Source organism: Urocitellus parryii, chromosome 5 (genome assembly GCF_045843805.1).
Source record: "Urocitellus parryii isolate mUroPar1 chromosome 5, mUroPar1.hap1, whole genome shotgun sequence".
NCBI lineage: Eukaryota > Metazoa > Chordata > Mammalia > Rodentia > Sciuridae > Urocitellus > Urocitellus parryii.
The window spans coordinates 29,685,251-29,696,265 of NC_135535.1; the positions used below are offsets into that span (position 1 = coordinate 29,685,251).

The 11,015-nt window shown below is 33.8% G+C and overlaps 1 non-coding gene across 1 annotated transcript; it reads left to right on the plus strand.

Moving 5' to 3' along the window:
• Positions 1-4,105: 4,105 nt before the first annotated feature.
• Positions 4,106-4,206, plus strand: LOC113190020 (small nucleolar RNA U13). Its single transcript, XR_003301725.1, has one exon. It is a non-coding gene; the product is annotated as a small nucleolar RNA U13 (small nucleolar RNA).
• Positions 4,207-11,015: the final 6,809 nt, after the last annotated feature.

Here is an 11,015-nt window from a genome sequence, read left to right on the forward strand (position 1 = left end):
TTTTTAAGATTCAGAGTGGTACCATTTGCATATCTTGTCATTTTTAGCTAAATGCATAGTGCTACAACCTGTGCCTTCTCTCCATTCAAAATGTTTGTCTCAACTTTTTTGAATTATATATTTTAAACTTTCTCATGTTTGTATGCAATATTAATTAGTTTTCAAACTGATAAGACATTTGAGTTGGAGAAGAGTTTAGAGATCATCTGGCCTAATCCTTTCATTTTACATGTAGAGAACTGACCCTGAGGGGGACTTTTTGGTAAAGGGAGGAGGATTTAGATCCTAAGACTTCTTGTCCATCTTTCCAGTATTGTATAATTCAATCATCACTTATCTGAGGAGGAATACAATTCTTTGGGAGATTATTTCTTTCTATAGTTAGATTTTTAGCTTCTTTGGCCCTACTGACTTCTCTATGACTATATTCACTAACCATAAACTACAAAATATTTTTGAACCATAGTATATGATGAAACATTTCTATCCCAACGAGATAAGATCCAACACTAAAATGCCTTTTGGAATTCTGAAACCATCTGGAATTTTTTCTTTTAAGATCACTTAGATAATTCATTTCAGAATATTATCAAGATTGCTTCAAACAATTGTGTTTTCATCTTTATCTTTTCCCAGTATTAATTGCTTTTAAACTGAGAAAGCTTAATAAAATTTTTTCTAGAATAATCTGAGTAAGTAATTTTGCTGTATACAATAACTTTGGTTTTCATTTTATTGCCAAAAGAATTACTGGACCAGAGAGCCTAAATAGCCTATTTACAGTTGTGCAGTACATTACTGGTAAAGAAAGAACTAGAGTATTCAGGTTTTTGTTTGGGTTTGGTTTGATTTGGGGTTTTTGTTTTGTTTTACTTTGAAAAAACTTTTCATTAAATCATGCATTAGATGGAATTCCCAGTTTATTATTCAGACTTCATTGTGGACATTAGCTTCTGAGCTCTGAGACAAATATGAAAAAAAATGAGTAATAACAATTGATTTCACTATTTCTCAATACTTCCTATTGAGCTCAGTTCATTGAAATATTTATGATATAAGAGTTACAGATCAATTTGCCTCTTTATTCCCACCACTCAAATTTGAATTGGTGTCATTTTACAAAGAAGGCTCTTTGGAAATGCATGGAGAGATAAGCTTGAATCAAACACTCCAACTCAAGAAAAATTGAAAACAAGGCCCTGCTCATCAAGGAAAATATCACTCGTTCCCATTTTGATTAAAAATAAGGAAGAGAGACAAGGGAGAGCAGACTAGAACTTTTTGCAATGACTCAGTTGGGATTTATAACAGAAGGAGGAAGTTTTCCAGAAGTTGTGTTTGAAGTATAAAGAAATGTGTTGCTGGCATATGAATACCAGACAGGCTGACAGCACTATTAGAGGTAGAAATGATGTGCAGAATAAATAGCCACTAAATGTAGTGACAACTTTGAGTGACAGATGAAGAATAAAAATGAACAATTTTCCTGATAACATGTCAGGAAACAAATGCCTCTTTCTTTCAGAAGAAAAAGATATATATGGTTGCAAATTCAAGTGGCCTCCCATCTGGTGAACTTCTTACACCCTTGCAGAACTATAATTTTGGCCCAGAATGGAGCAATCCTTTTGTAGAAATTGTTACCTCTTCATTTTATTGAAGGTTTACAACAGTTTATTCAGACTGTTTCTGTCCAGTTTTAACAATGTGTTTTATACTAACATTGTCCTGTCTACTGCATAATAAAAAATCCAAGAATAGATTAGGCATTGCTGTTTTCTGTAGGACAAAGGTCATTATAAGTTCAAGATGTACTACCCAGAGCATATTTGCATCAGTTTTTATACCAAAAATGTTTTAGAATTTATCTCCTTAAATAATGATAATACTGCTTCTGTATTAATTTAATTTTGTCAAAAATAAATAGATGATATGAGAAAGATCTTTAAATTATTTAGTACATGTCTGTATCAGATGATCAATAAAATCTTGCCTTTGCCAACAAAATGAACTTGACTGCATATTATTTAATCTTTCTAGTAATTTTTGGAGTGGATCAAAAGCAAAAAGGAAAATGACTGGCCTCCTTCTTGGGCTACTTTTATACAGGTTCACTAGGCAATGGAAATTCCATGGTGACAGCCCTTCATTATGAGAATACATGGTTCTGGAGATATATTTTCATGAAGGTCCCTTTATACTTAGCAAAAAAAATATTAATTTACTAATGGAAATTACTTAATTTCTCTCCCCTGTCTTGAAAATCTTATATCAAATATCAGACCCATCATTTGGTTTTAGCTAAAAATAGTGACTGAATAGCACAAAAACCTATGAGCTTCAATCATAGGCATAAACATATTATGAACATAATCAGCCCAGTTCTGAGAATTCCCTAGCAAAGCAGAATATAATTCAGATAAATGAGTCTCAAGGGACCCTTTCTATTTTTCAAAAAATCGATTATAGCCATGTTAACATGTGCTATTGTTTAGGGGATTCTCACTTCTTCCCATAAATTCCAAGAAATAAGTTGAAATTTTGCTTTCACATGCTGTTACATTCCATTATTTCTGCATTGAATTTTCATAATTGTTTCCACTGAGTGAAAAGATCTGAAATTCCACTTTGCCTAAATTTCAGATTTGATCTTTGCATAATGTTAAAAAAAATTATCTTTGACAAACAATAGTCAAGGTGTATCTTTGTCTTACATTTAGTGTCCAAATTACAAGTACACAATTTACAAGACAAAACCTTGGCCAAGAGTTTCCCTTCTGGCCATCGGAACTTCCTCTTGCCTTCTCACCTTCTCACCTTCTCCACTACGGTAATTTCTCTCTAAGTCCATCGTCCCACCTGATTCCCATATGCTGGGCATTTGGAAGTCTGAATTACCTATATGACATGACAGTTCATCATCTGCCTGACCCTCAAGGATCACTCTTAGCATCTGTACCATGATATCTTTAAAACTAATAATAATTACAGATGTAATTTATTGAGAAATTACCAAGTGCTGAGCACCATGAGAAGTGCTCTGTATCCATTATTTCATTTATTTCTCATCACAATCCTGTGAGCTATTGCTATTCCTTGTGACATATGAAGAAACTGAAGTTTAGAAAGATGAAGGGGACATATGATAGGAGTGGCCATGCTTGGATTCAAACCCAGACCAGCTCATTGTTGTGAAAATTAATCATTCTCCCCATTCCCAAAAATGGAATCTGAGAAGCACAAAAACATTACCTAAGAACGGAGTTGAGTGCCTAATAAACTAGGTTTTTCTCAGATTCTCTTTGTACTGACTAATGAAGAGAGAGGCCTTTAGGGAATATGATCCAGCAAAGAAGACCTCTGTAGGGCTAGGCAGATAGCTCAATGATAGAGAGTGCTTGGAGCTATCTGCCTCGCCCCACAGAGATGGTCTTTTATTCAGTTTTGTGTTCACTGCAATATTCAGCACAAAGTCTCAATGAGGAAGGTTCCGTTGAAAATTGTATTTATTGGATTGAACCTCCACAATCATAGAAAGGACCCAGAAAACTCCACTGAGATCTGCCCTGAAGTTCACTCTGGCCTTCTTGCCCACATATAATTAATCTCATTCAAAATAAATTTTATAATTATTCCTTTTTCAATCTTTCCTGATTATAGGTTGCATATTGGGAAAATATTTAATTAAAATACTTAACAAATATTCTGTATGCTTAAGTATATTTCATTACCTTTAGAATAAAAGAAGTGTTGCAAGAGCATTGTTTTCTATATTCTCTTGAAAACACAAAACTTCAGCTTTATTATTATGGATTAAATTGGTTTTGGAAGAGGGGATAAAGAAAAACAAGACAGCATTTATATTTGCTGTAAGAAAATCCATTTTGAGTTTTAAGAAACTAAATGTGACTTATATGCAAAATTTTAGAAGACAATGTATTTGTGAACTGATAGGTAGTCCTACCTATAGCACTGATTTTTAGACTATAAAAATTAGTGCTATAATTTCTGGATATTTAGAACTATAGCACCTTAGGACATTATTTAATCATAACTCATTAATCATTTGACTCTGACCAATTTTGATTATTAAGATATTATCCTGATCCTTCAGTTCATAAGCGTGATAATTGGGTATTCACGCTATTGTGTGTGATGTGCCTCCCTCTAAACTTGTTACAACATAGGCACATAACCTGTCTGACATGAAAAAAAAAAAATTCATCCTATGAAAACACTGATCACAGTTTAAGCATTCTTAAATAAAAATGTAATTATATTTTGAGTGAAATCTTATGCATATTTTAGACTTTAATGTTGGACAATAAAAGCTATTAAGACTTTTTTTATAATTTTAATGTACATAGAGGAATGTTTGTAAAACCTCTACATCCAAAGATAAAATGTACATTAGCTCATTAATATTTATTTTGCATTATGTTATGTGTATGTCTGAATACATAAAAACAAAGCCCACTATTACGTGCAGTGATAATACACCAATAAGAAATGATCTTTAAAATATTTCTTTTGCATGATACAGAATCATTTAGAAACACCTGCTTTCAAATTTTGAACAATATTATCTAGTTTAAGTTTTAATGAATAATTATCATTAGCAATAGTAGTCAATGTTTACGGAATGCTTACATTTTGTGCTAGACACCATTTTAAAAGCACTACACATTTCACAGACAGAATACTGAAATTCAAGAAGGCTAGCAATATCAAACAGATAAGAAGTAGAAGAGCTATGATTCAAATTCATGTCAGTCTAACTGAATCCAAGTTTCTTTGCTTCAGAGCACTCTGTGCTACCTCCTAACAGTGAACAAGGGGACCATAATTTCAATTTTCATTACATTTTTCTCTAAATAGAGGTTAATAACACTGGTGCCAAAAAAATTGCCAATTTCCTAGAACCAACAGACATTCTAAGCCTTACTAGCCTAAGTATATAGTCAATAAGTCTATGGCCATGAACACAACAGTTAACATGACCCAAATATAATTCTGCCTGATTTTACTGCTTTTATATAAATAGAAGAGCAAATTACTTCATCATATAAAGACTATATCATCATAATTTATCTTTGAGCTTCCTGAGAGTCAAGGCAACAAAGTAACTATGATAAGAGGCACAATTTTTGTATGAAGACCTTGAGAAACCACTTTTTGATACCAAATTCTAAAATAAGTGAATTATATGACCAAAAACATTGGATATATGAAGAAACACATTAAAAATTGTATCAAATATCAGTTTTACAGAGAAAAGAGAATTGATATTTTTCTCCTACTTTCTGTGTGCCCTGCCTAAGTCAAAAAGGCAGCATAAAAGTATCATGTATCACAAGGAATAGCAACAAACGTTCTATTGAAAATAAATTTTAATTTAGCTAAGAATGTACTATATGAATAATAAATAGAAATATTAGGTCAACTCAATCAGGCTGCAGAATATGTAGTCACTCAGATGTTTTACCTGATGCCTGTTGTCCACTTTGTCTCAGTGTTTCTGTGATTTCCACAATACCACATAGAATTATACAGACTGCATATTCTATCTTCCCTTTGTGTTAAAAGCCTTACTGGTAATTTATACATCCAAACAAAGCATCCTTTTGCTGTCCTGCAATGTTTTCTCCTCATATAGCTGACAATCCTATATATATATAGATTAATAGATACTCTGTCTGCATATCCATTGGTCCTCACCAGCTCCTCCCTGGCTGTTAACTCCAGTGACAGGCAGCCATAAAGATAGGCAAAGCCACCTGGTTTGACCTATTGTGTTGAAATCCCTCACCCCCACCCCCACTTTCATCGGGTTAGACACTGAAGCCATCCTCATGCATGTTCATACTAAGAAAGCCACCTCTGAGCATTTGCTTTGTGGATGAAGTCACATTAACAGAATAGAAGCGATATTATGAAGAGATGTGGTCCTCGTCCTCATTAAGATAGCATGTAAAACACAGAACTAGATATGGTTCCTAATGAGAAAACTTAATTAGACATTTTAAATTCATAGTTATCATCACACATTCAAAAATAATCAGCAGCAGTCTTAGATACAAAGGGAAGGCAGAACACAGAGAATTGCTTACCTAGATCACAAAGGTACTGAGAAGCTTAATGCTTGTAAAGCACCTGGACTGAAGGCACAAAGCATCATCTTCTTATCATGTCACTGTAACAGATGTTCATGTCGTCCCATCTTCCATTAATTAGACTTAGATATTGTATGTGTTTGATGAATCTGAAATTGGGTGATGTGATTATAAGATACCTCCATGGGCACTCTGTCCACAAATAAAATTGTCTTTATCCTATAAGAGAAAATATTTCTGTTTGAAAGAATTTATTTTTGTCATCAATGGGCTATAAACTCTGCGTTAGGCTTGTGATGAGCAAAATGTCTTTGAGTGCAATGTGCCTGTCTCAAAGGTTTTTTTTTTAAAAAAAAGAGAACGAAGACTCCATTTGTCCCACGTGATCCCATCTTATCTGTTATCTAGACTGTATTACTAGTTCAGATCCTTTACCGTTGGGTGAGTTGAGTTTAAAGGTAGATAAAATAAAGGTATAGTTACACTATGTAAACTGATCTGGGAAAAAAAAATTAACAGGCCATTTACCTACCATGACATTGTACACTCTAACTTGTGTTCATTTTGCTTAGTTCTAGAAATCATGTAATTCACACTTAGCATGAATGTGTAAATTTTTTAATTGCCCATGTAATTATATTGGGGTTCATTTGTGAGCAACAAAGAATTGAAAGTTCTTCATGAAGCTTGTTATCTAAGTCTCAGATTTTGAACTAATTAGTAAGGTAAAGTTTTTACTGCTGTTCTTTGTTTTTATTTTTATTTTGTTAATAAGGAAAATAAATTCAAAACACCTTGTAACTTTGCAACTTTTTTATCACATTCTTCTATCAAAAAACTGAAAATTTAAGTTAAAAATGCACTATTTACAAATTAGTTTCTCTATAAGAATTATATAGTGTACAAACTTTTAAATTTATACCTAAAATTGGTTAAAGTGTTTCTGTTTGAACATTGAGTATTCACTAGCAATTGTCTTCCCCATAACCATAGCCACTCTGATAAGAGTTTAGTAGATGAATTTAATCCCTCCCTTCCAACAAAGCAGGTATTGATACAGCCCCACAAATCTCAATAAAGAACTGATGTAAAACCTTAACTTCTATTCTCAAGTATTCATGAAAAGTGGAAGTCAGACCCTTCAGAAAAGCTGATGCATTATCTGTATTGAAAGTAAAAGACAGAGAAACTCATATAGCTCTCTCTTTAGCCATCAAAAAAGAGACAAAAGACTAAAAAGATTGATGTCGTCTATAGCACATTTCATTTTCCTCCAAGTGAAAAACACATGGTAGCTCAAAATGAGAAAAATGTAGCCTACCAGAAAGGGAACATGGAGACACGTTTGGAATGTGTATCCTCATAAATTCAATGAGATTTTTCTAAAGCATTAGGCACAAATCTGGAAAACCCAAGTTAATATAATAATTTAAAAATATGAATTATATGTAACTTGACATTAGGCAAAACAATTTGAGGAAAGATACTTAGACTTTTTTGTACCAGGATGGAATCTTTACCCAAAACTTCTGTGATTTCAATTAGCTGTTATTAGTTAATTCTAATTGTTCTATGTGGAACTGGGGAGGGGAGATGTGGTTATAATATCAAGAAACCAAACTAAGAAAGAAAAGATTTTAAATGTGAAGGAGAAAAGGCTCATTTCACCCAGAACACCTGACCCGTGAAACCTGGGGACTGGTGTTCCTTGTTATTGATCTCTCATTGCTTTCAAAACTATAATATCTTTCTTATAAAACTTCTTTGTGGTTATGGGGTCACCTTTCCCTCGTTCTTCTCGGCCAGCTCAGCTTTCCTATTTACTATAGGTAGGCTCATAACTCATGAAACTCTTCCTCTCTTATAATATTTTTCTTATTTTTATCTTTCTCCCCTACTCAATTTTATTAAAAATCCCTTTACTCACTTCAGTTCCACAGATGTCAGTCAACTGGTGCCATTGCATTGCTACAGAAGCAAACTTTTAAAATTCACTTGGATTTCAGATCATGGAAATGAGGCTTGTTAAACTTCTGGAAGGATCAATCAGTGCGGCCCTTAGTTGTCATGTTTAAGGAAAAAGCTTTAAAAAGCTGACATAACTTTAAAAAGTTAAAGCTTGGGTCATTTTTAAATGAATAAACTGAGCTTGGACTCACATACCATTTTATGACTTATGAAAACAGACTACTAGGATCTGAAAATTTAAGAAAATAACTTAAAAATGACTATTTGGTATTCATTTCAATTTTCTATGATAAACCACCGTACGTAACTTACTGGAAGTTCTTTTAATCTCATACAGTTTATTGCATTTGGATAGAAAGCAAAACTATTATTTTGTCAAATTAATTAATATTAGTACCATAGATAAAGAACCAATGGTGAAAAAGGAGATAAACTTCAGTATCTCCTGGTATCCTTCTGTTACATTCACCATCAATTATTTCAGTCTTCATTAATTAGTTATATGAGACACAAACATGTGCTCTTCAAGGAGTTGGCCTCATTATAATTAGATAAGTGTGGCTTCATCGGGACCCACTCAGCATATTGTATAACTCACATACAGGACAGCTTGTAATAACTCCACTCTTCATTATAATTTCACTGCATTGTTAAAAAGGAATGTGGCTAATAGGGAATGACAATCAAATAAAATTATGTTGGTATATAAGACAAATCATTTTTGAAAGAAAAAAAAATGAAAAGGATTCTGAAAGTTCAGAATAAAAGAGCATCAATGTTTTTTTCTCATTTGATTTAATGGCTTGGTTGTAAATTTAGCTGGACACAAACATAACTTTAAACCTGATGGCAGATGATGTTTATTCAGTTCAGTGGTCACCCAGAGTCTATGTTCTTTTTCTCTTTATACTTTATACTCAGGACTTGAGTAAATGAGTATCTCAATTTATCCAAACAGGGTTTGGGTTTTCAAAACACACCTTCAGTCTTGCTCCAATTACTATTTAATATTGGAATTATTACACTGTATGTGTTAACTCAAGTAATAGAACAGTCAGCCAATGTTTCTAGATGGTGGAGTGGTATTTAAGGAAATAACACTTTTACACTATTTCTCAAGTTACCCTTTTTGGACCTACATTTTTACCTACAATGTGTATTTAGCACCCTGCCACAGTCCAAATCACAATGTTCCAGGCTGCCTCAAGAGAACAAACATCTTCCTGCACCAAAGGGAATGAAACCTTACCTAAGAAGCTGGCCTGTAAGTGATATCAGCCTCCCTGACTTAGGATGCAGCTCAACTGAATTGTTTTCTCCATGAAGCATGACATACACTGAGGGATAAAAATGGATGATTGGTGGCTCAAAAGGAAAGAGATGTCATTTTAAGATTGCTTAACTAAAACCTTCTCACAAATTCTTTTCTGCAAGTCAAAATAACCTTTTATAGTCTCAACAACTATTGAACAGCTGGAGGATTAAGATGTTACGTTTTGCTTGAAAGATACATTAAAATGGTGTATATTTTTCCCTTTTTGTCCAGTAAGCCAAAAAAAAATGACTCTTTTTAAATTTGTAACAATTTTAGAATATCTTTCATAGAAAAATTATCACAAGCATTTTCAATCTAAGTATTTTTTAAGAATTATACTCAAAGAATTGTGTGTGTATGTGTGTGTGTGTGTGTGTGTGTGTGTTAGATAACTCATTAAAAAAAAAATCTATGTAGCCATGCTGGAAATACACAGCATCCTGTCTTCCAAGAGAAAATGAGAAAAAGATTCAAGATCTTTAGCAGAATTTACAACTCCCTGAAGTTTCCAGCTTTTGCCTTTGCAATTTCATTTCATGCGTTTCTCCTCCTCACCCCATAGAGTCCAGCCACACTGACCTCTCAGCTCTGCAATTTTATCTAACCCTCTTCTAGCCATTCCCTCTTCCTGGAATGCTCATCTTTTCTCTTTGGAATGGTTGGTTACTTCTCATCTCCGGGGACATGGCTTAAATACCAGTACTGCAATCAGACCTCTGCCTGCCATTTATCAAAAGTGAGAATTTTCCTTTTCCATTTCTATTTCAGCACCTTTTGTGTCTTTCTTAATGTATAATTTACAATTTTCTTTTCATTTTCTTGCCTAATCGTCCACCAAAGGATTGCATATGTCATGGGGGGGGGGTGTAAAAAGCTGTCTTTGTTCATGTCATAAACTTGTCTCTTCTTAAACTCTCAATAAACCATTCAGTCAATGAACTGATGCCCACAAGGAAGTCATAAGGGAAAATTATAGATTTCTTTATGTTGGTATGCCATTTTTTTTCCATCTCAAATGCTAAATGTTAGAAAGTGGCCTCCTTTACCACTTAAACAAGGCCTTCCAAAGCAATTCATTCTATAAAAATCAGTTTGTAAAGTTTCAGGGACTCTATCAATTCTGAGTCCTTAAACGGGCACATGAAGCTTCTAAAATTGATCTCTACAAATCTATCCTATGTCCCTCCCTCACCAGCTTCCCTCTTCAAACTCTACCAATGGCAAGTTGTACCAAGCCCTGTCCTAGGACAGAGCAGTCACTCCACAGGAAACAACTGCTGGCAGTTCCCTGCACGTGTCGGCCTGTTTGACTGGTGTCAGAGAAGGCAAAAGAACTTGTCAGAAACCTAATCCATAAGGGTCTCTGTATACATATTAAGGATTAAATTTTTTAAAGCAAGGAGAATCTCTGAAGCGCTCTGAACAGGGGAATTATATAGAAAAAGATGCTCAGGGGAAGAAAAAATGCATCCTTCCTGCATTGGCATAACTTATGTGATCAGTTTGGAGGGTAACTTAACAGCCCACCACACAGGGTGGGGGTGGACTCTGGAAAATATTTCTAGTTGGTAGTTTCTGCTTAAGCTGCATCTTGTAATACTTTCAGTTCTGTCTTTTAT